Here is a 5,967-nt window from a genome sequence, read left to right as displayed (position 1 = left end):
CAGAAATGACCAGAGGATAATGGTTCGTGCTCTTATGCCTGTTTCTACAGCCAATGGGAATTCAGCTAACTCGTGCCTCACTAAAATCTGGGCTGAACTAAACAGCGAAGGTTGAGTTACGAAAGTGAAAGTATTTTTTATGTATTATTATAATTATTATTAAACAACAGTAACATGCAAAACACAGAATACAGAACATCCAGAAGGATTACACAAATAATTAACAAAGAAGAAAAATAAATAAAACACGTCTACATTATATCATATTAAATATTCTTAGGACATGGCGAGAAAGTATCCAGATTTTGTCACATTAACGTAAGACTTTTCGTAGCAGTTTAGGAGAATGTACGCTGCAGGTTTTAGCTAAAATGCACAAAAAAACTGTTGACGTTCATTTTACAAAAGCTGGATTCCACCAAGCCATGACTTTCTATGTGTGTGGGCTTGGGCCTCAAAATGCCTATACAGTGTACTGACTAATTCCCAAACACTGCAAACAGTCCAGATGTGCAAACAAAATATTTTAATTGGTAAATGCACTGACCCTCTTATAAGATAGTAGTCTAGGCCAATAGTTCACCAAAATAGATCTGATGTTGATAGTGTTTGGCTTCTATATTCAGAGTTTGATGCAGTCCCACACAGTGTCCTGTTCTTCAAATCTGCTCTGTTACTGAGCCTGATGTGCCCAACCTGTGCCCGTTGATGACACAATCTACACTGAACAAAAATATAAAGGCAATGAAAAAATCCCATAAATGTCCCGTACACACATAAAGCTTATTTCTCTCAAATTCTTTGCCAAGATAATCCATCCACCTGACAGGTGTGGAATATCAAGAATGTGATTAAAACAGCATGATCAGTTTTGTCACACAATGCCATAGATGTCAAATAAAATTGTATTTGTCACATGCTCCGAATACAACAAGTGTAGACCTTACAGTGAAATGCTTACTTACAAGCCCTTAGCCAACAATGCAGTTCTAAGAAAAATATGTTTAAAGTAAAAAATAGATAAGTGCACAGGTTAGTTAAGGTAATTGAGGTAATATGTACATATAGGTAGAGTTAAAGTGGCTATGCATAGATAACAACCAGAGAGTAGCACCAGCGTAAAAGGGAGGGGGGCTTGCCATTTGACTAGCTGTGGCTTGTGGGTAGAAGCTGTTAAGAAGCCTTTTGGGCCTCCTGAGTGGCGCATTGGTTAAGGGTACTGCAGCGCCAGCTGTGCCACCAGAAACTCTGGGTTCGTGCCTAGGCTCTGTCGTAACCGGCCGCGACCGGGAGGTCCGTGGGGCGATGCACAATAGGCCTAGTGTCGTCTGTTTTAGGGAGGGTTTGGCCCGTAGGGATATCCTTGTCTCATCGCGAGGGTGACTTACAAAATCAATCGGGCTCCCCAGCAGATAACTCAACCATGATAACAAGTTTAGATATCTGGCCACAAAACTAATTTATCAATCTAAAAAATGTTAGCTGACATGGGCTAATTGACTGACTATTAGTGACTTACAGGCCATAAATAGAGAAAAACTGCTGATGCACAACCACATTTCGACCACATCTACTATTTTAACTCACAACAGTAAACTGAGACCCCGACTGAGTTCCTAAAATTTAGTTGAGGCCCTTCAAAAGGGGGTGGGCCGCCAGTTGCCCATCCCTGGGGAGACCGACAAACAGACAGACAGACCAGGAGGAGATACAGTTGAAGTCAGAAGTTTACATACACCTTAGCCAAATATATTTAAAAACAGATTTTCAAAATTCCTGACATTTAATCCTAGTAAAAATTCAGAATAATAGTAGAGATAATGATTTATTTCAGCTTTTATTTCTTTCATCACATTCCCAGTGGGTCAGAAGTTTACATACACTCAATTAGTATTTGGTAGCATTGCCTTTAAATTGTTTCACTTGGGTCAAAGGTTTCAGGTAGCCTTCCACAAAGCTTTCCACAATAAGTTGGGTGAATTTTGGCCCATTCCCCCTGACAGAGCTGGTGTAACTGAGTCAGGTTTGTAGGCCTCCTTGCTCGCACACACTTTTTCAGTTCTGCCCACAAATGTTCTATAGGTTTGAGGCCGGGGCTTTATGATGGCCACTCCAATACCTTAACTTTGTTGTCCTTAAGCCATTTTGCCACAACTTTGAAGTATGCTTGGGGTTATTGTCCATTTGGAAGACCAATTTTGACCAAGCTTTAACTTCCTGACTGATGTCTTGAGATGATGCTTCAATATATCCACATAACTTTCCATCCACATAATTTCCTTCCTCATGAGCCATCTATTTTGTGAAGTACACCAGTCCCTCCTGCAGCAAAGCACCCCAACAACATGACGCTGCCACTCCGTGCTTCAAGGTTGGGATGGCGTTCTTCTCCCTTTTTCCTCCAAACATAACGATGCCCATTATGGCCAAACAGTTCTATTTTTGTTTCATCAGACCAGAGGATATTTCTCCAAAATGTATGATTTTTGTCCTCATGTGCAGTTGCAAACCATAGTCTGGCTTTTTTGTGGCGGTTTTGGAGCAGTGGCTTCTTCCTTGCTGAGCGGCCTTTCAGGTTATGTCGATATAGGACTTGTTTTACTGTGGATATAGATACTTTTGTACCGGTTTCCTCCAGCATCTTCACAAGCTCCTTTGCTGTTGTTCTGGGATTGATTTGCACTTTTGCACCAAAGTACGTTCATCTCTAGGAGACAGAGAGTGTCTCCTTCCTGAGCGGTATGACAGTTGCGTGGTCCCATGGTGTTTATACTTGCATACTATTGTTTGTACAGATGAACGTGGTACCTTCAGGCATTTGGAAATTGCTCCCAAGGATGAACCAGACTTGTGGAGGTCTACCATTATTTTTCTTGGCTGATTTCTTTTGATTTTCCCATGGGGTCAAGCAAAGAGGCACTACGTTTGAAGGTAGGCCTTGAAATACAGCCAACAAATTGACTCAAATTATATCAATTAGCTTATCGGAAGCTTCTAAGGCCATGACATTATTGTCTGGAATTTTCCAAGTTGTTTAAAGACACAGTCAACTTAGTGTATGTAAACTTCTGACCCACTGGAATTGTGATCCAGTGAATTATAAGTGAAATAATCTGTCTGTAAACAATTGTTGGAAAAATTACTTGTTTCATTTACAAAGTAGATGTCCTTACCGACTTACCAAAACTATAGTTTGCTAACAAGAAATTTGTGGAGTGGTTCAAAACGAGTTATAATGACTACAACCTAAGTGTATGTAAACTGCTGACAACAACTTTAACTAGACAGACAGACAACTATCAGCAATTGATTTAATACCAGCCTACATTTAGACACGGATCCTCACTCTACAATGAGATGTAATAAGTCCAGAAACCATAAACTGCCAAAGTAGTTTTCTTAAGTTCAAATAAGTTCTAGCAACATTGTATTTGTGCTAAGCTTCAGAAGTTATCGGACTCAAAAACAGAAAGCAGGACATCATTTCTTTATCAGTTTAGATGAGATGCGATGTTAATGCTGGTTGAACAACATAACTCTATTCTTTCTGTAATTATTCTCACCATCATGTCAAGTAATCAGGGTCATAACCTGTTAATGTTTAACCATTATATATTCATTTTTACCGGGTGACAGAAGGGTGCATGAAATGCCTTCTGTTGTTAAGGACTAATTAAGATGGGTCCACGAATTCAGTGAATTTCATGTTCTTGTCGATAATGCCATAATTAACTTTTACACTGTATGATATGCACTGTTTAATACGTTATGTCCCTTATGGGTTGCCATAGATGACTGTTGGGTATGATGCTGCAGGTGAAATGAAAACACACTAGTGGAGGAATTATGATCCAATAGGAGATGAAAGAAGAACAACATCATCAGGCACCAGGCAGAACTGAGAAAGATACGTTGAAATAGAAAGCAAGTCAATTTATTGTACTATTAAGATCTTTTAATGGTGATACTGATGAATAAATAACATTATAGCTTGTTTATAGTTATATATATATATAAATATCTGTATGTTATATATATATATATATAACAGTTGTTCTCAAATCTCTCCCCGGGGACCCCCAGCCGTTCCATGTACTTGAACTATTCCACAGCTAGCACACCTAATTCAAATTGTCAGCTAATTACCAAACCCTTGACTAGGTGAATCAGGTGAGTTAGTTCAGGGCTACAACAAAATTGTGAAATGTCTGGGGTCAACTGGTCATTTAAATCCTGTCCATGACATAGGTCTGGCTGGTCTGCCACCTATGTTTCCATAGGTGAACTATAATGAGGGCTGTAGTTGTGTTTATTTTTCCGTACACATCTTATTAGTGATGACAGTAAATGTCCACCATCCTTGCTGGTGACTGGCCTGAGACGGTAAAATGTTATGTACTGTAACTAGAAGAGAGGAGAGCAGAAATGACTACAGTATAGCCTACATTAAAAAATAAATTACATTTACATTACATTTAAGTCATTTAGCAGACGCTCTTATCCAGAGCGACTTACAAATTGGTGCATTCACCTTATGACATCCAGTGGAACAGCCACTTTACAATAGTGCATCTAAATCTTTTAAGGGGGGGGTGAGAAGGATTACTTTATCCTATCCTAGGTATTCCTTAAAGAGGTGGGGTTTCAGGTGTCTCCGGAAGGTGGTGATTGACTCCGCTGTCCTGGCGTCGTGAGGGAGTTTGTTCCACCATTGGGGGGCCAGAGCAGCGAACAGTTTTGACTGGGCTGAGCGGGAACTGTACTTCCTCAGTGGTAGGGAGGCGAGCAGGCAAGAGGTGGATGAACGCAGTGCCCTTGTTTGGGTGTAGGGCCTGATCAGAGCCTGGAGGTACTGAGGTGCCGTTCCCCTCACAGCTCCGTAGGCAAGCACCATGGTCTTGTAGCGGATGCGAGCTTCAACTGGAAGCCAGTGGAGAGAGCGGAGGAGCGGGGTGACGTGAGAGAACTTGGGAAGGTTGAACACCAGACGGGCTGCGGCGTTCTGGATGAGTTGTAGGGGTTTAATGGCACAGGCAGGGAGCCCAGCCAACAGCGAGTTGCAGTAATCCTGACGGGAGATGACAAGTGCCTGGATTAGGACCTGCGCCGCTTCCTGTGTGAGGCAGGGTCGTACTCTGCGGATGTTGTAGAGCATGAACCTACAGGAACGGGCCACCGCCTTGATGTTAGTTGAGAACAAATTAACAAATAAACATTTTTATTTCACCTTTATTTAACCAAGTAAGCTAGTTGAGAACAAGTATTTGCAACTGAGACCTGGCCAAGATAAAGCATAGCAGGTCGACACATACAACAACACAGAGTTACACATGGAATGAACAAAACATACAGTCAATAATACAGTAGAAAAAAAGAAGACAAAGTCTATATACAGTGAGTGCAAATTAGGTCAAATAAGGGAGTTAAGGCAATAAATATGCCATGGTGGTGAAGTAATTACAATATGGCAATTAAACACTGGAATGGTAGATGTGCAAAAGATGGATGTGCAAGTAGAGATACTGTGGTGCAAAAGGAGCTAAATAAATAAATACAGTATGGGGGTGAGGTAGATAGATGGGCTGTATACAGATGGGCTATGAACAGGTGCAGTGATCTGTGAGCTGATCTGACAGCTGTTTCTTAAAGCTAGTGAGGGAGATGGGAATCTCCAGCTTCAGTGATTTTTGCAGTTCGTTCCAGTCAGTGGCAGCAGATAACTGGAAGGAAAGGCGACCAAAGGAGGAATTGGCTTTGGGGGTGACCAGTGAGATATACCTGCTGGAGCGCGTGCTACGAGTGGGTGCTGCTATGGTGACCAGTGAGATTAGATAAGGTGGGGCTTTACCTAGCAGAGACTTGTAGATAACCTGTAGTCAGTGGGTTTGGGGACGAGTATGAAGCGAGGGCCAGCCAACGAGAGCGTTTAGGCCGCAGTGGTGAGTAGTGTATGGGGCTTTGGTGGCA

This window comes from Oncorhynchus keta, chromosome 20, assembly GCF_023373465.1.
Source record: "Oncorhynchus keta strain PuntledgeMale-10-30-2019 chromosome 20, Oket_V2, whole genome shotgun sequence".
Classification (NCBI taxonomy): domain Eukaryota; kingdom Metazoa; phylum Chordata; class Actinopteri; order Salmoniformes; family Salmonidae; genus Oncorhynchus; species Oncorhynchus keta.
Note: the sequence above shows the minus strand (reverse complement) of the source record.